Source organism: Carassius auratus, unplaced genomic scaffold, assembly GCF_003368295.1.
Source record: "Carassius auratus strain Wakin unplaced genomic scaffold, ASM336829v1 scaf_tig00029174, whole genome shotgun sequence".
NCBI classification, from domain to species: domain Eukaryota; kingdom Metazoa; phylum Chordata; class Actinopteri; order Cypriniformes; family Cyprinidae; genus Carassius; species Carassius auratus.
In genome coordinates this window covers 27,971-55,940 of record NW_020525746.1, presented here as the reverse complement: position 1 = coordinate 55,940, position 27,970 = coordinate 27,971, and positions in this window count along the sequence as shown.

Below are 27,970 nucleotides of genomic sequence, written 5' to 3'. Positions count from 1 at the left end.
ACACATTTTTTTGTTTTGTTTTTTAAACACAGAGAAGACTTGTGGGTACATAACTCCCAAAAAGGCTACTGATGTGTCTAACACAATCAGCATTCTATTTACATCCCATAATACCACCTCTAAAAGTATAATACATGGTCAAAAATCTATTTCAATGAACAGCTCTGGCTGTTTCCGCTGCTCTAAAGTGGAAGTGCATAAAATCAATCAAGCTTAGAGCCACAGACATCACCTTAGACAAACAATTTTCTTTTTAGCAAAATGGAGAGAACCAGAAAGAGCTTTGTGATTGTCAAAGTAAAATGGCACAGAAAAGCTCGACTAGCCTGAACAAAGAACGAACCTAAATCCCAGCGAACCCCTTTGGGATGAATTGAAACAATGACTGTGAGTCAGAATCCATCACCTGATGTTTGACCTCAGTGATGCTTATGTGTCTGAATCAGAGCAAATCCCTACTTCCATTTCCCAACACCTTGTAGAAAACCTTTCTGTGAGAGTAAAAGGTTTGATAACAAAGGGAAATCCATCCCCATTAATGCTCATGTTTTCTCGTAATTAAATGTTTAAGAAGCACATACAGGAGTAGTGTTTGTCCACATATTGTTGCCATGTAGTATTTGTGGTAAAGTAAGAAAAAAACAATTATAATAATAAAATCAAGAAACTTACTGTCAGAAATGTTTTTTTTCTGCCTCAGTTTCTACAAAATATATAGAAATTTAGCTTGCAATTTGTCAGTAAACTTCAGTTGGTTCTGTTGGTTTTGTCACTGATTGATTTACTAGTTCTTTTGGGACTTTGGCAATCAAGTTATTTGTCTTTTCTTCAGTCTTAGAGACTGTGGCAAGTGAATGGTCATTCAACCATTCGCACAACTGCAGGATAATATGAGAATAGTAATATGAGCACCAGGTAATTCACTGTGTTTTTCCAACAGCAGTAATGTGCCAGCTGGGCCACTGTGGTGCTGCACATTTGCTAGTGGAAGCTGGACAGAGGCATCACCATAGAAAGTTATGTTTTAGACCCCAGGCAGAACTGGGGTCTCTAATCTGTACAAACCTGCAGTTTTTGAACCACAGGGAACTTAAATGGTAAGAGTTACAAATATCCCCAATAGCTTTCTACAAATATGAGCTCCCTTAAATAGAGCTCTTGTTCATAACCTTTTTGAAAGTTTTGCAGTTAAGAGTTGTGCAGTTCCAGTTTCGATTTCGATTTTCAGCCTCCAATGATTATGAAAATACAGTAATTGAGAAAATATTATTATTGCGCCCAAGGCCCTTTCTAGCGCTGTGCTTCTGCTCCTCCATAAAATCTCAGTTTCATGTGCATTTCAGTAAAAATCAGGCAACATAATTATTTTTCAAAATGAGATGTGCTTGATTTATTAAAGTCGATTAGATTTAATCATGTTTTTAAAACACGAAAGTGAGCTTGCGCTGTTTCTCGGGAGGTTTTCTGTTCATGCAGTCAGATATGAAATGGAAATTTGTATATTTTTTTCAATTGTACTTATTCTTTGCTCTTTTGATTTTATTGTATTACTGACATTTTAATTATTTTCAGTAGTTTTTGAGGATTTAAGATTTACCCTAGTATTCTGCTGTGCTTGATAATTGTAAAAATGTAAAAAAAAAAAAAAGTATATGTCATAGCAACCTTATTTTAAGAATGTATATATTGATATATATTGCTATCTTTAAATAAATCACTCATATATAGTTTTGGTCATGTGGCCCATTCATAATCATGTTAGATAATTGCAATTACAATATACAATGATTTTTGCTATAATCCAGCAGCCCTACTACCTGATCCTTTGAAATGCTTACACAATGTTCAAGAATACAGCAACCAATGATACTTTTCTATCTTTCTCTTATGATGTATTCTGTACAGAGGCCCCACAAAACCCGGGGGTATTTGGACACTTAAGTCGCACTTGAATTACTTATCATACCACATGCCATCTGCAAACAAATGATGCTTGACCTTTTTCAAAATTAACTTCCCTTTCTGTACAGTTTTGCAAGCAGGATTAACCAAGTCCTAGTTCATTTTTCAAAACTGCAATCAGAAAGTGTGTAAATTGTTCCTAATTTTCAATTATAATATATCTTTGTGTGTGTGTTTTGACAGTCTAAAACTTTTGAATGGTAATGGTTGAGTGTAAGTGTTATTCTTAGGATCAATTTCAGATATTTTATTTTTTATCAAAATGAACAATTGTCGATTGTCCTTTAGTTAGATGAATGGAAAGGCAAAGTGAAGAAGGCATTCTGGAAGTCCAAGCATGTCTGCAATGTGTATAAACAAATGATTCATAGCATACATTCAGAGATTACTCCAATTACCTAAATAAACCTTTTCACTTTAAAGGATTGCTCTTGAGTGCTCATTTACAAGCTGACCAGCACTATACCTTTTCATGAAGACTGTTGCAAGCATGCTTGTTTTACCTATATGACGCATATTTTTCAAACATAAAATAAAGGTCTCTATAATATATTTACATTTGCATTAACATTTATGCATTTAGCAGATGCTTTTATCCAAAGTGAATTACAGTGCATTTAGGCTATATATAATATAATGCAATGCATAATTAATCTTAAGAATGTGCACATTTTTGTGTTAACAGGTCACAGACAACTGGGATTAATATGCTGCATATTTTGCCATGTTCAACTCATACAAGCCATGTTTCTCATCTTGCCTGTCAGCGGTAATTTTATTGATGAACCCATCTAAGATAATAAAGGGATAGAATCTATCTGATCTGTACTTCAGTTAAAAGTATCAATTTACACAAAACATTCATTTGATGATCACACTACTCAAAAGTAACTTACTTGACTCCATGAAAAACTAATGCTAATATTGTCAGCACAGTGACAAGCAAAAATGATCCAAATCTCTGTTGTTATTTCCACTTGGAGCATGAGAGCATTATTGGAAATTCCTGCTGGGCATGATTTCTGTTTAGATGTTTCTCTCATTGCTTGAGAGCTCCAAGTGCAATTTTCTATGTTCTCTTGTTTAATTCAGGATAACAGACTGAAATGCTGACATGGCCTGACAATTTATTTGGGATAACATTGACTCTTTTACTTACAACACTTAGGTACAACACTTAATTATGTCTGTTACAGAGAGGAAGCCATCGCAGAGTGATTATGACCATAATGGGACTCAAAGACAGTTGACGAGGCGCACATTACAGTCTCACAGACTGACATTAGACACTCTGCTGAAATAATGGGGGGTATTTTAGCCAGTGGAATAGGAAAGTAAAAATTCCACTGGGTAAATATTGTAGAAGCTTAATTTTCTGTAAAGTTGCTTTGCAAAGATTTTTATCGTAAAAAGCACTATACAAATAAACTTGAATTGAATTGAAAGTAAATGGGGAGAGTAAATCTTTCAGGCTTCCGTTTTGACAGACACAAAATTTCAAGTATTTTAAATTTCCAGGCAAATGTTATTTTTTGTCATGTTATTTGCCAATTAATTAGAATTTGCATGACCTTGTAATTTTTACCTAATTACTCAATACATGAATTAAATTGTTTTTTTTTATAGTTTATTATGGATGGAAAATTTATGTGCAAAGAATTTTCAGAGTGGCTATAAGTTCTTCAAACGTGCTAAAAGAAGGAAAATAACGTACGTATACATCAATCTTTGATTAAAAAATTATTATTATTATTATTTTTTTATGAACAAAATACGATTTCTAGGTGCATTTCAAATAGATAGCACCAGCATAAAAGGTAAAAGCTGAGACTTTTAGGGAATTCTAAGCAGTTGTTAGTCATGGCACATGGTTGTGAGTTCAGTATGTAGCAGAAATGAGTCAAATCAGACAAATCAAAGAGTCTATCAGAGCTGTGTGCATTGAAACATGAGCTGAATTCCTCAGGAAGTCATAAATCAGTTCTAGTGCCACAGGAACCAAGCAAGATAACCAACCAACCAACTTGTTCACACAACAGCTTTCAACATTAACACCAATAGAACAATTATTAACAATTTTAATTCGAAGAAGAGATTGTCAAATTTATTGTTCGTGATTGAAATGCAACGCTGGACATCACATGTAAACCCAGGAGATCAAGTTAAATACTTGCATTGACTTCCCCCCCCAGCCAGTGAAACCAGACTGAAATTCCTAAGGGGGAAGGGCTTTAAACCTTTGTCTTCACAGAAAAGTCCTTTGCCAGAGAATGGCAAAGAAACCCTTTTTATACATTATATATGGACCAGAATGAACTCAAAAAAAAAGACTTATGAATGAATCATTCCATTGCTTAACTCCATATTCATTTACGTGTAACCCACACATTTGACTATCATGTATAATCACTTATTGTGTATGTCTTTTGATAACTATAGGATACCTAGTCATGTCTAGTATTGAAATAATTGCATTTTCTTGCTTGATATTGTCCTGACAATCATTTATTTGTAAAATATATCATAATCATGTTATAGGAATCATGTCCAAAATTAGACCCTGTGAGGCAAGAACCACATGCTTGGTAAGATAAACAAATGATTTATGATACCCACCCCAAGAACATATCTGATTGGTCAAGGCAACATTTGAGGGTTGGCCAACAAGGAAGTTTTAAATACTTTGGATCCCATGAAATTCTGCTTTTAGTTCTAGTCTAGCTGCTGCTATTAGCCATGCGGGCTTTTAGTTCCAGCCTTGCTCGTGCTATCAGTCATGCCTGCTCTTAGCTTTTAGCTTGTAGCTTTGCTACCTAGCTTTAGCTATAAGCATCTAGCCATGCAGTTAGTCGTCATTGTTCTTTGAGCGCGGTTCCAGCGTGCCTGCCTGCTGCTACTATGCCACCATGAGAAAGAAAACAACCTAGTCTCGTCAAACTTTATTTCTTTTCTTTTCCGTTTGAGAGTTTCGTGTTCTGAGTTAAGTTTTGTAACGTCCATTCAACTTCAACCAGTGAACACGACTCTGCACTTTCAGCCAACGCCCAGCAACCACGGGCTTCCCAAGACGTCACTTCACTACTGAACTTCAAGCCAATCAGCGACACCGGGATACCCCTTTCAACTGGAGTCCCTTTCACAGCAAACGAAGGCAACGTATTCCCAGATATTTGTTGTGCTGGTGTATCTAATATAATTTTAACCCCATTGAGGAACTCAATGCGAGCGCTAATTACGTGATTGATGGTTGTTCATGTCTATGCAATTTAACGTATTGCTGTTAACTTGGGATTCCATATTTCCATTCTCTTAAACTCATCTTTCCCTAACTTTCGACCTTCCTGCAACTTGTGTGAATGTGTGTGTGCGTGCGTTTATGTGTTAGATTAGTTTATATGTCTTAGATTTATCTAATAAAGCCTTATTCATATTGAAAAGAGAAGTATCTTGTGTTTTGTGCTTACAAGTTAATGTCTTAAACTGCCGATCTTGTTACTGTGCTAATTGATAGTGTTTTCACTATAGTTTGGATATTAGTATCCAGCGCAGATTTGATGTTAAACGGCTCGTTCACTGAACCGCAGGCGCGTCTCCGTGAACAGCCGTGAAACAGTGATTCTGTTCAAATTCCCTTTAAAATCTTAAATGATTCCCTTTGAGCTAAATTGACCTGTTTCCCTTACAAGTATATAATATTGTTTGAGCATGCACTCTTCTGTAATCTAGCAAAGAATTTAAGAAGCATGGACATAGTTAGAATTCAAATAGACACATGTTATGCATAGTTTTAAGAGAAAATATTTGAATGTCAAATTCAAAGGAATAGTTCAGACAAAAAATGGACTTGTCCTCAGACTTCAGATTTGTTTCTTCATCTGACCAGATCTGAACACATCTGCTCTCCTGTGGATCCTCTGCAGTGGATGGGTGCCGTCAGAATGATTGAAAAACATTGGACTAATTCATAAGTAACCCAAATTATTCCAGTCCATAGTTAATGTTTTTCTGAAGTGAGGAGATGAAAAAAAAAAAAAAAAAAAAAAAAAAAAAAAATCAGGAAAGCATTTACCATTTAAACATTGCTCATAATATTTCTCAATATTATGGATATACGACTTTTTGGACGGCGGCCATTCACTGCAGATGATCCATTGAAGCAAATGTCAAATTTCTCCCAAATCTGTTTAGATGAAAAAAACAAACTTACCTACACCTTGGATGGCCTAATTTTTGGGTGTACTACTTATTGGATGGTTGCACAAATTATTAAAATGCATCCTCTTCAATAAAATGCATCAAAACAAAAAACAAATCAAAACTTTTCCCTGACATTTCCAGGTTTTCTGTGACCATGTGAACTTTAGATCCAAGATACATAGAATTTGTACATATTCATTGGCAATGGAAGAAACTTCCAAATTGTGCAATAATTCTTTGCTGTTAATGTCAACAAGTTTAAATGTTTTTTGAAAGAAATAATTGAATATAACTTTAGTATTCATATTTCAAATGCATTCTTTTGTTGCAACCAGTGTTGGTTAAGATGATGGATTATAAAAGTAGCTGCTTTATGACATCTTTCAGTGATGGCGCATTGAACAATTTATTCAATACAGCAGACACAGTCACTTTTAGTTATTATGACATCTCCTGTTGATTGCTGTGGAATGGCCAAAGCAGAGTGCTGTCAGATTTACAAATACGGCCATAATTGTTTTGATCAAGCAGTTGTATATCACTCTGTAATGTTGATGAATTTCAGTAATCTTAATTGAGACAAAAAGCCCACATAGAAAGAGTGAGACAGTGGTAGAAAGGATGTTTGTGGGATTCTGCAGAGAGAAAAAAATCAAAAGAAGATGTCCTTCAGTCATTGAAGCATAAATTAATACATATACAGTGCTAGTTGCTTATTAGCATGATATTACATATTGGCTGTTTATTAGTACTGTACTTCTAAAGTGCATACTACTTTCTTATTCTGCATGACCGTATTCTAGATCTGTAATGTTATAAGGTTTTTAACAATGTAAAATTCGTAACTGTGGAGTTAAAAAAAAAACTATTTTTTTCACTTTCAATCCATCTATGTTCAGTTTAATCAGCTTTAAATAGGTACTTTAAATACTTTTAAATTTAATATTTAAATAGTTTTTATCATGTTTTCGGTGTTTCTAACTTTTCGGACTGTATTTAATGAAAGTGATTGACTGTTAGAACTGAGATTATAGTTTTCATTGGGACAGGACAACCCTCAAAAAAAGTAATAAGAATAAGAGGCAGTGATATCTGCTCTGAGCTCAAGTCCATAAGAAATACAAGCGTTTGTTCACCCAAAAATGAAAATTCCAAAGCTGTATTGTATTTCATGAAACACAAAATAAGTTAGATTAAAGGCACAGTATGTAATTTTTCACTGCTGAAGGATGTGTTCCAGGGAGCGTAGTTTGATGATGCTGTGTCTGAGTGTGGAATCATGGGAGTTGTCATCTTCATCGCCACAGCCGATGCAATCTGACAGGACTCGAGCCAAAAACATGTTCATGGTTGAGCTAATGATTTATTAACATAGTAGAATGAAGCAGGGTGAGGCTGAAGCTGTCGAAGTGAAACGAGGCCGCTGAACAAGTGTGACACAGCTCCGAAGCAGTAGAGCTTTTATTATGCCACAGTCAACCGTTTCCGCTCCTTCTGGTCATGAGTATATGTGTTATAATGCTACTCTGTGCAGCTGTCATCTGTCTATTAAAATGCATAACATATTAAAGCATCTTTGGTCTTTACATATGTTTTCTACTAAACAAAACCGGAAATTGAGGGGTTGTCAAGCACGAATGGCTGGGCATGACAAAGCTTCTCCAGGCCCCCAAAATACCCTTAGACCTCAGAGGGTTAAGAGGCGACACAATGACATTATGGACATGGTCACTAGTAAAAATTGCTTATTTCTCTGGATTTAAACATTCTTCGAAACATTTGAGATAATGTCAAGTACACATGTCAGCAAAATATATAACACTGTTCTAGTGGTTGTTCGATATTTTAATAAATAATCTTACATATTGTGTCTTAAAGTATAGAATATTGACAATAAACTTTCATTAGAAATTGCACTTCAGTAAGGGTGACTATGGAAACAACATTAGGAAATGTTACAATTTAAAATAACTTAAAATCATTTTAAAATGTAATTTATTCTTGTGATAACAAAGCTTAATTGCCAGCAGTCTTTACTATAGTTGGTGCTAAAGAACAAAAAATGTTTTATATCAGTGTTGAAAACTGCTTAATATTTTAATAGGAATCAAAGAACAGCCTTTATTCATAGAAATAGTTTTTGTTACATCATAATGTCTTTACTTTCACTTTTGACAAATGTATTCCATCTTTGCTGCATTTATGTCTTTGGGAAAAAACATTGTACTTACAACAAACTTTTAAACAAATGCACTATGGTAAGAACATTTTTTTAAGGTCATTGCAATTTGTTTTTAAAAGGTACTAAGTTTTGATGTTTTACTAGTGTTGATTTCTGCTTTAAACAAGAGTATATGTGTATGTATGCTTTTGGAGCTTTGCAAAAATATAGCTCTAGACACCTTTTCCCTTTGAGTCTTTGTTAGACAAAATGGTTAAAAAAGGCAGGAATAAAAGGTTTTATATTTACTGAGGTTCCCCTTTTCACCCATCATCATTTGTATCTCTTATGATCTGTAATGTGTGGTCTGTGGGTCTGTCTGGATTGCAACATACTGTAGCTGCTGTTTTTGAGGTTTCATTGATAACAAGCAAATAAATCCAGTGTGTATTTAATATAAGACCTAAACTATAGATTTGGAACTAGTCTGCTAAAATTAACCGGACACAGTAGCACATATGGAAGAGAGAACATTTTAGGAGAGCAAGTTTGATTATTGCCTCATTGTTTAGTTTTAAAGCTGTGGGTGAAAAGAAAGTAGCATATAAAATATTCACGACTGAAAAATGTGGTTAAACGTTCATATGTAGATGTGTGTGTGTGTGTGTGTGTGTGTGTGTGTGTGTGTGTGTGTGTGAATAGTCATTAGTGTGTGTGGTATTGCTGTGGTTTTTGATAGATTGAATTTCTGCTAGAGATAGGAGCTTCTGGAGCAGCTGTTTATGGAGAAGTGGGCTGACAAGAGAATTTGTATAAAGATGGGCACCACCATTCATCTGCATTAAGGACTTGTATTAAAAGTAGCAATTTGTCATCTCTTTTAGCTTGGAGCAGAAAGAAAAGGAAAACATAGTCTGGAGAAGAATTGATTTTGTAGAATAAATGGAGTTAATGTGCTGTAATATTTATCTCCTCTTGATTAACGAGCCAGTTGGTGGTGGTGAATAAACTTAATTGAATGTTACCCCACACGTCTGCATGGTTGTTTTTCTCTCTACGAACCATCTTTATCTTCAGGACACTGATTCTCTCTTTGTCTGTAGATGAGGGATGATGGTCTGGTATTACTTGCACTGGCATCATGTTTGGTTGATGGGCATTTTTAGTGTCCTCCCACTCACATGAAAAGTAGCTGTAATGAACTGATCTGGCAACCTTTAATCTGATCTCTTTCACTCTGGGATGTATTCTGTACTGAGCCTCTTAATCTCATGTAATCAACAATTGCAGTCCATTTGAACTCATTTCTGTGTATTCAAATCAGGCTTCCTTCATTTTTTCTTGTGATCAACATCCTTTGATGTCTTGCGTATATAAAAGTGATAACCGTGAGTGGAGATCTGAATTCTCGATTCTAAAATCAATTCTTTTTTTTCTTTTTTTTATGACAAATTTTAGATTTAAGCTCATGTTTTTGTAATTAATCATAATTAATTACAGCTAACATTGAAATTTGCAATGATAAGTAGATTTTCACATTGTCTCTTCAAATAAATGTGAAAAACAGACAGTAATTTGAATATTTGCTATTTTAAATATTTGATTAATGGTTTTTACTAAGTACCATTCTTATAAAAATACTGATTCTGTTGCCTTTATTCATTTTTTATTTTATTTCTGTGGATAAATGTAATGATTATAACAGGGATGTGTGCGGAATATTATTTTTCTCAGTCATTTAAAACCACATTTTTTAATTGTGTGATTGTATGATTAAGTCCCGAGATGATATCATTTTTATATTTTTCTTGTCATGTAATGTTCTATTTTCAACTTCCTTCACATCCAATTTTGTTCACAATCTCTTCACTTCCATGTTTGATGTTGAACAGACCAGGCTTTTGCTCCAGTGAATTTTCAAAGTGGACAGGGTTACAGGTTACGAGAATGCAGGAATAGAAACCTACAGTAGCAAAAGACAAAATGTATCAGTACAGAATGAGTCATTTTTCTTGCTGTTCAGTTTCAATAAATGCTCTTTTTAGATGGTTTAAGAATGAGGGGGGTTTAAGTTATTAGAAATATTAGCCTTTTGCTTCGAAAGGTCAAGGAAAATTTGATTCCTTGTGATTTGACCCCTTTAAAGTTTTAAGAGCTGCAGAACAGAATTAGGCTGAAACTAGTAACTGTTCGTGGTTTCTGGCTCTGTTTGTGTCTACAGAGCTAATAAAATCAGTGATTAACATGTGAAAAATGTGTTGATCCATATTAAAATGATTTCAAATTATTTTGGCTCACCAACCGTCTGTAGTCAACATGAATGCCATAGTGTGCTTCCCAAACATGACATCTTATTTATCCTGTTGCTGTGTGGAAACCTGCACGTCTTGGAGAGAAGGTTATTATGAGAACATCAGCATGGAGAGCAGCAGGGTGTCTAAATAACCTCCCTTCCTACCTTCGTAATTAGAGGCAGAAAATGGGGCAGTGGAGACTCCGGGAGGGCAGACCCCCTACTTGTCACTGCAGGCAGTATGGCTCAGCCATATCATGTAATAATTCCGTTTAAGAGAACTTATAATTAGTCATATTTGGACCAGTGGAGGAAGATCTCAACATGGTTCTGTAAAGTTCTGTAAAACGAAAGTATGTGGTCGTGCATAGTAATGAATTTTATTGAATTAACAGAAAAAAAAAAAAAAAAAAAAAACAACAACAAAAAGACTTATTTCCACCAAGCGGTAGAGTGCAGTGCACTACACTGTACTACGATTTGGGACAATACACCCTGATCCCGCTTGTGTTTCCACTGCCAACAGAGCACTTACTTTATAGGTGTGGTGATTGACATCATTCTCACAAGAAGAAGAAAGCATGACATTGTCTGTCTATATGTTATATTTTTTGTTTTTGCACACTCTGATGTAAACAAGCCCAACACGCATGAGCAGCATGGCAGAAAAAGTGAAGGAGACGCTTCATTGTGTTGTCTCCTTGTAGCATGCACATATGATGATTCTCTGTCAACCAATCAACATTCTGCAGTGAGTCTAGCTTCACCCTATAGGCACCGGACTACTGTGCCAGGTACCCCAACAGAAGGATTCCATCATTTTTATTCATAATGCTTCATGAGACTGCAATTCTTTCCTTTGTTGTCTTTTTGTAAAAGAATTTAATACTTTTCGAACCAAGGCTGCTAATAAAAGGGATACCTTGCATCTTCTATGGCAGCTTTGTAAATGAGTCCGCTAGTGCTGTAACTTTAATGCTATATTCATATCTTTCCTATCACACCGCAGTTTCACTCTTTCTTGCAACTCGTGCCATGTTGCATCTCAGTTACTGATAGTGAAAATGACCTAAGAAGATGTTAGTATATTTCTGTAATATTGTTGCTTTGTTTGTCTTGTCGCTAGGCAGATTGTACATTGTAACAGTTTTTTTTTTTCTCAGCAGAACCTGTTAGATAATGTATTGGTAAGATTATAAAATACAAATCTTAAAATTAAACTCAAATCAATCTTTAATGTCCACATAAGTTTATTTATTGAGTAGTCATGTTCTCTGAGTCTATGTAGCCTATGTCAATGTAGTAGGGATCTCGTCCAAAATAAGTTGGTTTGAATACAGATACTGAATTTCTCTCAGTTATTCTCGTTTGAGCTTCAGCTACAAAACGTGAATACAGAGTAACACAAGCTACAAGATTACGCTGGGTAAGTACTCCCAGTTGTGACTTGAATGTGAAGACAAAATGTCTGAGGATTTAGTAGGTCAGAGGCATTCCATCATTTTCAGTAAATTTCACATGCAGCCGCTTCACTAGCCTTGGCACTTCTCAGATGGCACTTCATCTCAGATTTCTCTGTCGTAAATGATTTTAAACGAGCCTTTGATCAATGGATTTTGTCTGGTGATTGCATTCCAGGAAGGACTTGTTTTAATCATAAGTATGAGAATTTAATCAGCCTTGAAAATAAAAGGCAAAAACTGGAATGAGTTCTCGCCTAAAAGCTTTGATGTTTCTTCCTCCATGTTATCTGTGAGTTCAGTCTGCTCAGTATTCCTGTCACTGGCTATACATTATGTCTCTCTTTGCTGTTATTCTATGGCTGATCCTGTGATTCAGGAGAAGGAGAATGGGGTACGCACTTAGGATTTAAGATGAGTTTCACTGTCAGGACATCGTTCATCGATGGCTCTGCTCTGACATGCCTCTGTGTCTGGCTGGAAGGATGGCCTTCCTCTGAGCAGTGGCAAGCAATATAATTTTTTTTTTTTTCAGAGTCACATACATAGGCATACATTCAAGTTGCAGTGTTAGTGGGTTTTGCATATTCATTTTTGATTGACATGACTGATTTTTACTTATCTGTTTTAGTTGATATCAGACATTTAATTAGTAAACCACATTTAGATTACTTTTGCCATCATCTAGTACCAACTCCAAGGGTTTAACTGCTTATGAACACATTTTTTGAAGAATGCATTTCTATAATTATAATAAAAATAAGTTCCTCTTCATGAACTCAAGCTGCGCTTTGGGACACTTTGGGGACACCCTTCAGCATGACCGGCTCTGAACCACGTGTGTAATCATTCCAATGGATGGGCGAGACGTCACGACTCACGGCCGGGGTGACGTAGCGACCAGGAAGCTTAAAAGCACATGTGTTGAAACCAGCGTTGGCTTCTAGGAATGAAGCAAGCACTGGCAGGGATGCTAGAAGTATGGCCCGGGATGCAGCATTTCATTCCCTCAGGGAACCATCGTTACATGCGTAACCTGAGACAGTCCTCTTCAGGAATGCGAAATGCAATGGAGGACACCTTGGGAACAAATATGCCCATGCAGCCAGGAATATGCCCATGCCCATTCTATTCAGAATTCTTAAGCAATTCTTAACTATGAGTACTGATACTTATTTTTCCTACTCAGATATCAAACCTGCATTTCTAGTATGTGCTACTTTTTAAGTACAGCAGTGGAACTGATGATTTTTTCATAAACATCAAATTAAAGAAACTTATAATACAAGATCATAAAATTAAAATACAACAAATATTCTTTTTGTATTTTTTTAAGTAACTATCATCATTTTTACCTATTTTTATATTAAAAATAATATATTGAATAAGAAATACCAATGATTTGTATCAGAACAGTTGTATTAATTTGTTTAGTAAACACATAACTGTTACTTTCACTTTTTGCCATCAAGTACCAATTTGTACACATAAAGAACAGAACTGCATGTATTTTATACATTAGCAGTGAAAAAGGCCCAAAAGAAAAACTATTGGACTGTTTCTTCATTCTCGTTTCGCAGGGTTTTGAAACACATCTTGTGTTCCCTGAAGCACATTGAAACACATCCAGTATATTATGTTCTTAATCAATTCAGATGTCTTTTATAGAATGCTTTATTATTATTAGTTTTTTTTCTTTCACTTTTTCACTTTTATTTTGCCAGTAGTGATCCACATTGGTCTGTTGCATTCAAAATGAGCTTACATGTCCTTTTGTTTTATTAATGAGTCGTGAAGAGCTGGAGATTAGATATAATTATTATTTAGACTTTCATTTACTCAAAGTTATTGTCATAGTAAATAGTGTAACAGAAACCACAGAGCGTTCAGACATTCACTCAGAAGAGAGGACTTCTTTATCTCGTCTGAATACAACTTTAAAGGAGTTTGATGAACATGTCTTGTTTTTATGGCCCTCAAGGTTCCATCCATAAATCCTTTGATTTCCTCAAGGTGAGATGATGCCCATAGGATGTGGATCTCATGGTTGAAAACTGTACAGCCAAATGAAGTCGAGACAAGAGACAAAGACCATTCCAGGTGTGTGTCTCTACAGTAAGTGTCACCCTGTGATGATGATGAAAAGCTTTATTTCAAGCTTCATCCTCAGCATTCATAGTGCTCTCTGAAACATCAAAGCAAATACCCGTCCTTTATTTCTTTTTCTCAAATGGCCAGCTTGATTGTTTGAACTAAGAATCATACCACTAGACATGTTCAGTTCTGTTACTTCTGGCAAGAAAGAGACAACATTCTAGATGCAGAACAGTGACCGGGAATCAAGTGTGTTTGTCTCATTGTGTTCAGAATCTTTTTAAAATTGATAATTTAGAAAGGTCTTTTAGAAAGGCCATTGCACCCGACTGAATTGATCTGAAACCAATACAATTTTTTTTTTTACTGCAATTTTGTGTCCTGATTTCTTATCACCCAACCCCCCAGAAAAGACCAAAACATCAGTCATGTAGCTTATTCGTAACAACAAACAAACCAAAGAAATACTCAGGTATGACACTTACAGCAATATCTTACCAAATGCATATTTTAACATCACATGATTGCATGCCAGCAGCCCAGTAGCACTGGATACAGCTTTTTATTCTCTATGACAGCAGCCATGTTATACAACACTAATCATATTAATACTTGTTTTTCAGCTGTTTTTATTTACAGACACAGCAACTGTTTCTGAAATGACTTTCATGCTTGATAAATCACGTTATGGGAGCAATCGAAACCATTTCCAGTGGCACAATCTTTTTTTTTTTTTTTTGCATAAATAAGAGATTTTTATTATTTTGCTCATTTGAAATGTGTTAGTTTGCACTTGTTTTTGTGTTTCTAAATCAGGCCCCTACAGTTTGGGGTAGAAAAATCTGTTGAGAACCCTCACAAATCTCTCACATAGTCATGTAAATGCTATATAATAACTTTTTTATTTTTTATATATTATTTTAATAATATGTTTATTATTATTATTTTAATTGTTATTATTATTCATTGGGGGTAAGTGAGGAGACAAGTGTCCAAACTCTGACCACTGTTAGATGAGGCTGAGCTGGTCCTGTGATGAATAATAAGACAAATGACTGTCTCTCACTGACTTATGTCTGCTAATTATAGATAGCCCAATATTAGCTTTAGTTTTAATGTCCTCGTTCCACAGGAGTTGCTCTCCATTAATTAACAACCACTTTGGATGGACACAGCATGTGTGCAGTGTTATGGGTACACAGTATTAGTGCTTGTTGTGGGTGGATGATTTTTGAGAGAGCAGTGTTCACTTGTACTGATTTGCCTGGGCATTAGGGCCAGGTCTCGAGTCGAGGTTTAGCTTAAACTTTATTAATTACAGCGTGTTATTGTGTAATGTGAGTTCTGTTTTCTTTTTCGCTTCTAGAGATATCGGTAACATTTTAGAATAGTGTTTCTTACTTACTACATAACTAATAATTAGGGGAGAGCGGGGTCGAAAGTAACGTGGGACCAAAGTAACAAAGCAATTTTCTCAGAGCCTATTACTGCATTTGCATACCCAGCTATGACAGCATGTTCAGCATGCAATCCTTGACGGAGCTGAGAAATATCACATGATTTCCTCATCGTTTCCCGAAGTTAGGTCCGTAAAACTGTTTTCGAGTACAAAAAGTAAATTGTTGAAGCGGTAATTTTTTTTATTAGTCGTGTTGTTTTTCTTGTTTCATGTGTCACAGTAATGATCAATCCACAGGTTATTTAGTGCTTTAACACATCCTAAAGTTTGCATTTTCAATTTTTTTTTATATACAATTAAATCGAGTTTAAATGTCAGGAGTTCCTGTCGGGACGAAAGTAACAGTTGTTACTTTTGTCCCGCTACAGTCACAAAAAGTATTTATTTTGTTCCAGTGCAAGCTATTTTGAGTTTCAGAATCAGAATCAGAATCAGAATTTCTCCGTCTTGCATCATTTCTTACAAATGTTTATGTCATATTTGTCACGCTATCAGTCTCTGTTTCCTGGGTGTCCCCTAGTGAGCGCACTTCTCCTTAGGCACTTCACCATAGGCACTTTAATTCCGCTTGTCTGGTCATGTCGTCACAGTAATTGCACTCCAATTAAATCGCACAGGTGTTGACTATCCTTAGTCATTAGTCTCCCTATATAGAGCTGTCTTTCTCTGTCGTCTTTATGGAGTCCTTACCCTATGTGTGAGTTGTGCTTGTCTTGTGAGTCTTCTCGTTACCTTCTTGTTCATCCGCATTCTTATCCGTTTCATCCGGTTCCCTTTTTGTTTGGTTTGTCTCTCTAGACAGTTTTATTTTGTATTTAACCTGTTTGTGCAATAAACCTCACCTGCAATTGGATCCTACCTTCTCCTTGTGTTTTTCCCATAACCCAACCGTCACAGAAGGACTCCATCATGCCTAGATCCAGCGGTGTGAGATTTCGAATCTGTTCCCCAGCCACCATGGAGGAACGGAGGGGGAGATTCCGGAACTTAACCACCCTTCATCAAAAGGGAAGCGAGGTGGGTGGCCTGGCGCAATTGTTTTGGACTTTGGCAGTCGGGTTAGGTTACAATGATGCAGCACTAAAAGATTTGTTTAATAATTGCCTGGATGATCCTTTACCTCAATGGGAGATGAAGGGGTTAGAGATCCTGGACTTTTGGGGGTTTACCAAATACCTGCACCATCGTGCTCAGTGGGATGCAACAACCACACCAGAGTTTCCAGACAAGACTGCCACCTGCCCAGCGCCACAGCACAAGATGGCCGCCAGCCCAGCGCCACAGCACAAGATGGCCGCCAGCCCAGCGCCACAGCACAAGATGGCCACCAGCCTAGCACCACAGCACAGGATGGTCGCCAGCCCAGAGCCACAGCTAAAGATGGACGACTCAACGCCTGAGTCTCCAGACAAGGTGCCGCCGACTCGCCATCGTGGAGGACAGAGGAGGAGGAGACAGGCGTCGACCGTCCCTCAAGGCCTGGAGAAAGTCCCAGAGGCCGAGGCAGTTCCCGAGGCGGAGCCCGAGGCGGAGCCCGATGCAGTTCCCGAGGCGGAGCCCGATGCAGTTCCAGAGGCCGATGCAGAGGCGGTGCCCGATGCTGTTCCAGAGGCCGACGCGGTGCCCGAGGCTGTTCCCGAGGCGGTGCCCGAGGCTGTTCCCGATGCCGAGGCGGTGCCCGAGGTGGTGCCCAATGCCGAGGCGGTGTCCGATGCTGTTCCAGAGGCCGATGCTGTTCCAGAGGCCGATGCTGTTCCAGAGGCCGATGCTGTGCCCGATGCCGAGGCGGTGCCCGATGCTGTTCCAGAGGCCGATGCCGAGGCAGAGCCCGATGCTGTTCCAGAGGCCGACGCGGTGCCCGGGGCTGTTCCCGAGGCGGAGCCCGGGGCTGTTCCCGAGGCGGTGCCCGATGCAGTTCCCGAGGCGGTGCCCGATGCCAAGGCGGTGCCCGATGCTGTTCCAGAGGCCGACGCGGTGCCCGATGCTGTTCCAGAGGCCGATGCCGAGGCGGAGCCCGATGCTGTTCCAGAGGCCGATGCCGATGCTGTTCCCGATGCAGTTCCCGAGGCGGTGCCCGAGGCTGTTCCCGATGCCGAGGCGGTGCCCGAGGTGGTGCCCAATGCCGAGGCGGTGCCCGATGCAGTTCCCGAGGCGGTGCCCGATGCAGTTCCCGAGGCGGTGCCCGATGCAGTTCCCGAGGCGGTGCCCGATGCAGTTCCCGAGGCGGTGCCCGATGCCAAGGCGGTGCCCGATGCTGTTCCAGAGGCCGATGCCGAGGCGGAGCCCGAGGCTGTTCCAGAGGCCGACGCGGTGCCCGAGGCTGTTCCCGAGGCGGTGCCCGATGCCGAGGCGGTGCCCGATGTTGTTCCAGAGGCCGACGCGGTGCCCGATGCTGTTCCCGAGGCCGAGGCTGTTCCCGAGGCCGATGCCGAGGCGGTGCCCGATGCCGAGGCGGTGCCCGATGCCGAGGCGGTGCCCGATGCCGAGGCGGTGCCCGATGCCGAGGCGGTGCCCGATGCCGTTCCAGAGGCCGATGCTGTTCCCGATGCAGTTCCCGAGGCGGTGCTCGAGGCTGTTCCCGATGCCGAGGCGGTGCCCGAGGCGGTGCCCGATGCAGTTCCCGAGGCGGTGCCCGATGCAGTGCCCGATGCAGTTCCCGAGGCGGTGCCCGATGCAGTTCCCGAGGCGGTGCCCGATGCAGTGCCCGATGCAGTTCCCGAGGCGGTGCCCGATGCAGTTCCCGAGGCGGTTCCCGAGGCGGTGCCCGATGCAGTTCCCGAGGCGGTGCCCGATGCAGTTCCCGAGGCGGTGCCCGATGCAGTTCCCGAGGCGGTGCCCGATGCAGTTCCCGAGGCGGTGCCCGATGCAGTTCCCGAGGCGGTGCCCGATGCCGAGGCGGTGCCCGATGTTGTTCCAGAGGCCGACGCGGTGCCCGATGTTGTTCCAGAGGCCGACGCGGTGCCCGAGGCTGTTCCAGAGGCCGAGGCTGTTCCCGAGGCCGAGGCTGTTCCCGAGGCCGAGGCTGTTCCCGAGGCCGAGGCTGTTCCCGAGGCCGATGCCGACGCTGTTCCCGATGCCGACGCTGTTCCCGATGCCGACGCTGTTCCCGATGCCGAGGCGGTGCCCGATGCCGAGGCGGTGCCCGATGCTGTTCCAGAGGCCGATGCTGTTCCCGATGCAGTTCCCGAGGCGGTGCCCGAGGCTGTTCCCGATGCCGAGGCGGTGCCCGATGCAGTTCCCGAGGCGGTGCCCGATGCCGAGGCGGTGCCCGATGTTGTTCCAGAGGCCGACGCGGTGCCCGATGCCGAGGCGGAGCCCGATGTTGTTCCAGAGGCCGACGCGGTGCCCGATGCCGAGGCGGAGCCCGATGCTGTTCCAGAGGCCGACGCGGTGCCCGATGCCGAGGCGGAGCCCGATGCTGTTCCCGAGGCCGAGGCCGAGGCCGAGGCTGTTCCCGAGGCCGATGCCGAGGCGGTGCCCGATGCCGAGGCGGTGCCCGATGCTGTTCCAGAGGCCGATGCGGTGCCCGATGCCGAGGCGGAGCCCGATGCTGTTCCCGAGGCCGAGGCGGTGCCCGATGCCGTTCCGGAGGCCGAGGCGGTGCCCAAGGCTGAGGCGGTGTCCGTTGCCGTTCCGGAGACCGAGGTGGGGCCCGAAACCGTTCCCGATGCGGTGCCGGAGGCCGTTCCCGATGCAGTGCCCGAGACTGCTTCGCCCTGGGGGACTCCGACGGTGACCAATGAGGACGTGGTGGTCATCCGCTCCGCCCTGGGAGACTCCGACGGTGACCATGAGGACGTGGTGGTCATCCGCTCCGCCCTGGGGGACTCCGGCGGTGACCAAGAGGACGTGGTGGTCATCCGCTCCGCCCTGGGGGACTTCGGCCGCGACCAAGTGGAGGTGGTGGCCTTCCGCTCCGCCCTGGGGGGGCTTCTGCTTTGACCACATGGGTGTGATGGCCCTCTGTTCCGCCTGGGTGGGCATCACCTAATGTCCTCCATTTACCAATGTTTTTGTTTTCATTTGTTTTTTGTTTTTTCTATTTTCCTCCGTTGGACCTGGCCCTCCGTCCCTCCCCTCTTTCCTTCCGCCGGTCCACCACCCTCCTGGACTCCTTGTTTTGTGTTACACCTTCCTGTCTCTGCCTTTCCATCACGTCTGGTTGTTCCGTCTCTTTTCTTCAATTTTACCTGGTTGTCCTGTCTTTGTCTCTCCATTCCACCTGGTTGTTTGTCTCTGTTTTCTGACCCTCCGTCCCTCCCCCTAGTCCGCCTCCGCTTCACCTCCCTCCTACCTCTTTTTCTGTTGGGTTTTCCGGGGTTTCAGGTGGAGCATCTGGTAGCTGCTCCGTAGGGGAGGGGGTAATGTCACGCTATCAGTCTCTGTTTCCTGGGTGTCCCCTAGTGAGCGCACTTCTCCTTAGGCACTTCACCATAGGCACTTTAATTCCGCTTGTCTGGTCATGTCGTCACAGTAATTGCACTCCAATTAAATCGCACAGGTGTTGACTATCCTTAGTCATTAGTCTCCCTATATAGAGCTGTCTTTCTCTGTCGTCTTTATGGAGTCCTTACCCTATGTGTGAGTTGTGCTTGTCTTGTGAGTCTTCTCGTTACCTTCTTGTTCATCCGCATTCTTATCCGTTTCATCCGGTTCCCTTTTTGTTTGGTTTGTCTCTCTAGACAGTTTTATTTTGTATTTAACCTGTTTGTGCAATAAACCTCACCTACAATTGGATCCTACCTTCTCCTTGTGTTTTTCCCATAACCCAACCATCACAATATTATACCAAAATAATATGTCTGAGTGAGGGTCAGAAAGACAGACAGAGGTCTGGTTTTATCCAGATGTTTTTGAGAGGGCGTTTCTGGACATAGAGGAACATCTCTCTCTGGGCAGCTGCTACATCACATTTATATTTAGGTTTTAGCCATATCTTAGCCTTTACACCTCCACCTGTGAATTTGCAGTGTTTCCAGATGTTTTAATGCAAATTTTTAATTCATTCATAAAAACAACTGGATGGAAACATAAATAGGCCTACTGTTACATTATGTTTAGAGTTTTTTTTTATTATGCTAATGTGATTAAATTTTTATATTGTGCATTCTGTAGATTTTTTTTGTTTATTATATAAAAATACATTGAAATTTACAATAAAAAATACAGTCAGGTTTTAAGACATCTGATGAACTTAAATTTAAAAAGAATATATGAAATATGAAAATGTAATTTAATAATTTTTTTGCAAAGATAAAGGACAAAATATGTTTGCAGTTACTTATTAACAAGGTCACAATCAGGTATACTTAAGAAAAATAAGACTAACAGAAAAAAAATCTAGCTTATATTGTGTTGTGTTACTTTTGACCCACCTGTGTGTTACTCTCGTCCCAACCGATGGGCTCGAAAGTAACAATGTTCAACTTATGTTCAAAGTGAAATTATACTGAAGTCTTTCTACATTTCTACAAAATACCACCTGGTCTTGTTAGACCACACTTCTGAGTAACTGGTCACAGCAGAAATATATCTCTGTCTACAACATTATCTTTATAATGAAGTTTTTCTGAAAAATGTTACTTTCGCCCCTGCTCTCCCCTACTGAACAACTAACATTATTCATTAACACTTAACTCACTACTGTTAACTACTAAGGAAGTATGTAATAGAATCTTATTATCTAATGTATTCTGTCATATCTCCTGAAGAAATACTATTAATTATGTTCAAGAAAAATAACCATGAAGTAACTACTAATGAAAAGTTATACACAATTAAACTGAATTACACTCTCATATAAATGTTATTAGCAGAAGAAGTAGTAGAATGAAAATACAATATTACTAAATGTAATACATTTTATAGAGGATTTTCAGTAGTGAATTGTTTTGTGAGTGTGTTTTGTAAGAAATAAACTTTGTAAAATACATGACACAACTTCTTTTGATTGCATTTCAGATGAGAACATTTCTTAATTCAGCATATTTTATTCCATTTTAACATGTATACTGCACACATTTAAACTAATTTAACAAACATTTTATAATCAAAAGTAAAACATTTTGCAGAAGCAAACAAAATGCATATTTCATTTCCATTATAGGCTAATAAGTGGACTGTAACAAAGTTGTTACTAGTACTTTTTACTTGTCCTTTTACTCAAGTAATTTTTTTAAATGAATAGGCCTACTTATAATTTCACTGGAGTAATATTTTTTTGGGGTATCTGTACTTTTTAGGGCCACAGCCTGATTATTATAGTGACTATTTGCGTATAACTGTTCAGTAGTAGTTATTTCATAGTTACATTTATTGAAACTTAACAAGCAGATAATTAATAGTAGTTCTTCAGGAGGTATGGCAGAATATATTAGTTATTGATTAGCTAACTGTTACGTAACACAATCATAAAATTATATTACATACTAATTAGTAAATACATCTTCCTAAGTAGTTAACAGTAGTGAGTTAAGTCATAATGAATAATCACCTGTTCTTCAATAATTTCTTATTAGTTATGCAGTAAGTAAGAAACCATATTCTAAAGTGTTACTGAGATATCTTATGATTAGGCTCGTTCATTCACCTTGTCAGAAAATAGTAGCCTTAGATTAATATCAGAAATTCATTATCTATGAGCATATTTAGACATATCAGCATTCAAGAATCAGATTATGTTCACCACTTGAATAGTTTCCTTAGAAAGGGCACATACACAAGTTCTGTGCCTAAAATTTACTGATCTTTTTGTGATAATTATTGGTGGCAGGTGGAATAAAGCAAATGTCTGGCTTTACATGGTTTTACAAGTCTTTTACAAGTCTATACATGTCTGACAACAACTAGGTAAGTAAACAACAACAACAAAAACCTTGTGTTAATGACTGATAAACAAAGAAGAATCTTGAAAAGATTTTTCTTAATTTCTTTAAAAAAATCTTTTATTTGAGTTTTCAGAGAATTTGGGAGTTATTCTGTTTATATGTTGAATGCTGACATGGTCGACAAACCTTTTATATGAGAAGGAATACTAAAAGTTGTATCATAAGTTCTGATCTCTAAAGCCTAAGTCTGTTTTTCATTTATAAATTTTTTTTTTTTTTTTTTTTTACAATTCCTGACCTTAAGCAATCTATGGCTACTTGGTACTTTTTAACATAAAGTAAGGTGTTTCTGATATATTCTTGTTATTACTGCTTCAAGGCAGATCTTTTGAAGAAGAAACAATTGAAGCATGAAATTAGCTCATGCCATCTACAAGAAAATGTCAATATAGACTCCAGAAATTTAACTGGAGGATTGGTCTGGGTTGGCTGAACAAGTGGAAGAAGCAAAATAACCAGATTCCGTTTAAGAACAATTTAAAGACCATTGCTGGAGGAGTTAGAGATTGTACACTTGTTTTCTTATCTCCTCCGCCAACCCATTGGTCTTCACCAGAGCGCAGCTGTGCACAGACAGCAGAGAAAATTATGACTCTAAGAGCATCTCATGTAAAGTTAGCTCTCGCAAAGTTTATAAAGGTCTGTAAGTCATAAATACAGTGGTGTCATCATACGGCATCATCACAGTTATATACTTCTACAACTTGTTGTATAATAATTTTCTTTTTTTTCTCTAGCAACAAATTGCTGCAATCTCGGTTATAAAAACTGAAAAATAAACACATAAATAAATGTTCTTGATTCTTTTTTTTTTTGTTTGTTTTTTGGTAGCCATTTGATTTGTCAAAACTTTTCCATTGACACTTGTCCAAATAAATCTCTCTGCAAAACAAATATAAATGCGATCTTCAATTCCCCCTCTGTATGCAAATTAATATAATTTAATATGCAACAGATATAACATTTCATGCAGAAATGATACAGGTCTATGAATGAGACTGGAAAAGATTAAGCAATGATTAGCTGATACATGATTTTCACTGTCAAGACACTAAGTTATCATGCCTTTATAAGGAGGAACTGGGGATGGAGGAGGGAAAGCGCATCTGCATCTGTGCAACAGACTAAGGCAAGTGTGAGTTATCTTATTTAATTGTAGTGGGAGGAGACTATATACTTGTGCTCCATTCGTCACCAAAACTACATTTCAGTCAATACCCACTCTTTCTATTTGATTATTGTACAGGTCCTGAACATTATTTTGGTGGCAAACTTTGCTCTAAGAGGTTCAGATTCTGAGTTGTCCACAAACAAACCTTGCTGACGTTTGAAACCCCTCAAACAATGTAGTATGTTAATTCTAAGATCAATCAAGGAGCACAGCAACTTTTGTGGATGCTCTCTCTTCTCAGCACTGTGAAGACAGGATATTTAAAATGCTGTTTTCTGGTAAGGCGACTGGTGAGCGTAAATTTGATACTCAATTTATTAGCCCCCCCCCCAACAAAATTAAGTATAACAGTTAGCTTACTTGAACATAGGAGATCATTGTCTCCTTAACTGCAGGCATTAAAGGACTGACCATAAGATGTGCTAGCATAAAGCATCATCACACTAGCATTGTATGAATTATTAAAATTTATTTTAAGAGTACTTACACAAATATGCTCTGGAACATTGCCAATTTTTTTTTTTTTTTGTCAATACATTGCAGTATCAACTGAGGGTGCTCTTGCTTGTGTTTGATTGTGCACAAAAGACTGAGCAACAAGTTTGTTTCCAATAATCCACAGAAAGCTTTGAGCATAGCATGTGCTTTGAGCAATAGCATGTGTCCTAAATACAGCTTTAGCATAAGCATGAGCATAAATGGAAAACTTATGAAGACACATTCAGATCAATGGAGAGTAAAGTATATCTAGACGTGATGAAAATGCTTGATTTTACATCAGCTGATGCTGTATGCTAGAGTTCCATTCGTCACTCATGCTACATTTACAGTACATTTGACCAGCTGCATCTGGAATGTGTCTTAAACCACCTCCTGAAGTAGTTTGTGCAATCAGATTGTCTTGAATGCATTACACTTGTTCTTTTCTGTGATGGCTATCCAATCAAAGAAAACACACGAAGTGGCCATGCCTAAATAAGCCTTGATTTTGTATTTATGGCTTGAGTCTTAAACACAGACATTTGTATACAGCCCAGTGTTTTTGATTGGAAAGAGTGTGCAGTGGATTTGTTGGAATGTGTTAACACATTCATATAAATGAATATTTTAAGATCAGCAGTCAGACCATATGCAGAAACATTTAAGATGTATGCAAATAATCAAGATAGTTTTACTGCAGTGTTATCAGCTTGGTAAACTTACTAATAACACACAGGAAGCACACACACACACACTCAGACCAATAAAAAACCCCCACTGCCTCAATAGATGCACAAACTTACTTGATGAAGTAACTTTGTGAGGAAGAGGAAGAGCTGAGGAAAATCAACCCCTGCAAAGCAGCAGGGCCAGACATATTGGGACAGGCCCTCAGAGCCTGTGCTACGGAGGTGGCTGATGTACTGACTTCCATGTTCAACCTTTCCCTTGTTCAGAGCATCGTCACCACCTGCTTCAAGACCACGAACGTTGTCCCTTTTCCCAAGAAGAGCCCCCCGACCTGCCTGAACGACTACAGGCCAGTAGCACTCACTCCGATCATCATGAAGTGTTTTGAGAGAGTGGTGCTGACTCAGATTTGCCGCGTTCCCACCGAAATTACCCGGAACAATTGTAGGAACTTTTTTCCCAGGAACTATTTCCCCCCCAGACCTGTTGCTTTCTGTGTTTCCACCGCGGTCTAAAGTACCCAGAATATTAGGCAAATAGTCTGGTGATGTAGGTCTGTGCGCATTTCTCAGCAGAAAGTACAGAAACTTTGGACTTGCATCCTTGGTAGTTAGGACTTTGTGCATTCGACTCGTGTGATGTCCGGACAACACAAATCCAGTAATTCTGCAAACAGCAGCGTCCTTAATAACATCAATCAGCTCGCCTTGACAACTGCAATTTTCCTCACTGTATATTTACAGTAAAATGAAATGGGATATCAAATAAAGCCTCCTTTCGTTTTTCATTTAAAAATAATAATAGCAGCAGAAATGTACTTAGTTCAGGGAAATGTGTATGTATACAGCCATTACAATGAAACAAAATATGATATCAATTGTTTCTTTATTAGTTTCATTTTAACATATAGATTAATTGAATACGGACCAAAGATTCAAATTGTTTCATCTCATTTGAAAATGTGTAATGTTATTTCTGTTAATACTACCATTGTATATTTGTTGATATTATTCATCTAAGCCTCATCTCAATTTTCACATTTGTTACTGTTACTGCAGCTATTGTCATCACGTAGTTGGATTCAATTTGCACGTTACTGCACTATTGTTTTTTGCACATAAGTTAATAGTGTACATTTGCATATATAGATATCACATACATAGTCTATATTTATTTTTTCATAGTCAATGTTTCTTACATTGTATATATGTATGTGTGTATAGTTTGTATAGTGTATAGTTTGTGTATGTGTGTCTTGGTATTCATTGTGGACAGCAAAGAATTTAATTGCTCAGGGAAACTTGTTTCATCACTGGGTATATGGCAATAAACACTTTGAATCCTTGAATTACCAACCATTATTGTTAATTATTACCATCATTTATGATTGACATACTGGTTGAACTGAAATTATGTGAAATTATGTGATTTCGGTGATGTCACCATGAATTTCTTACACAACTGTACTCCTTGTTTAGTTTTTGGACAGATGAAAGAGTGTGGCAGGAATTGTAGCAGGAATAAAAGCTTAAAGCTCCTTCTGTGAAAAGGAATCAAAGCTCAGACTGTGAGAGTGTCCGTACCTCTATTACGCTGTCTATTCCCTGTCACATGCTCTTTTGGTCTCTTTCACTGTCTCTTAGCAGCTCAAAGCAAGTATGCTGAAGTGAGTGCTGTCATTTTTTTGTTCACCTGGGTTCCTGGAATGAATTGCTTTTCCAAATATATTAATACTCTGTTAAACTTTGAGTCAAGTCAAGTCAACTTTATTTATTTATTTATAGGGCTTTATACAATACAGATTGTGTCAAAGCAACTCTACAGTGCACCAGCTCTACAGGACAACAGAAAACATCCTGTCACATCTGCAGATTACATTTTGTTTGTAGAAGCATATTTTAAATGTAATTATCAATGAAGATTCGGGAGGAGCGCGTCAGATACTTAGCCTAATCATCACAGGTGGACCACAATCAAGTAATCAATCCCACAGTATAAATATCGCTGACTTACCTCTATCCATTGACGGTTTATCAGCATGCTGGTTCGCTTCGTCAGTCACCTTATCACAGACCCAATTTTCGTACCAACGAAGAGCGCTAAACGGGATTTATAAGACCTGCTGCTTTTGCCGGACCCGAGATCATTTCTACCCAGCCAAACACGGCCGTCGAGCAGCATTAAGCGTCATCGCGACAGCTGCTATCCTCGCCAAGCCACACATCGTGGCCAATAGACCGTGCAACTCCGAGCTCGTCTTGCTCGATACACGATTGTGCCGCCCGAGACCGAGCTCTCATCGAGCGCTGGATTGCAGCAGAAAGAATCCAACCACGGCTCAGCCTTTCACCACGGCGTTCCGGCCGAGTGTCAGCTTGAGGCCGCTTCCTCTAGCGGCGCAGACTAATACATTTCCAGGCGAAGACGCAAAAAAAAAAAAAAAAAAAAAAAAAAAAGGTTCTTCTTTTTCTTCATTGGATTTTTACGGCAGTTTGCATTCAAAGTGTTGCATCTAAAAGCAGTTTTGCGGCTAAAGTTTTGTTAAACTACGTCTTGACGTAGTTCCGTCTTCTTCTAGTAGCGTTTTATGGCGGTTTTGGCAAACCAACGTAAAGGTGCATTACCGCCACCCGCTGATCCGGGGTGTTGATCCCGCATAGATTTGGACTACAGATACACCGTTCCGTCGGATGATGATGCCACTTTTTAACCACGAAGCCAAAGGCATTAGGTTAGATTATTGTAATGCCTCGTTCTCAGGCCTTCCAGCTAAATCGTTGAGCAAGCTTCAGTATTCTGCCGCACGCTTGTACTTCTCCTCGCGAACACATTACACCGGTTCTTTCACAATTACACGGGCTTCCCGTAAACGTGAGAATTGATTTTAAAATTTCTATCTTAACATACTAGGCACTTCATGGGACTGCACCTGAGTATCTTTGTGAACTCATCAGTCCTTATATTCCATCACGCTCTCTTCGCTCTACTAACTCTCTTCACCAGCCATAATGTGAGCTAAAGACCATGGGGGAAAGAGCCTTTTCATATAAAGCCCCTAAGCTATGGAATGTACTTCTACACGTCAGACATGCACCTATGTTGGGCGATTTTAAAAA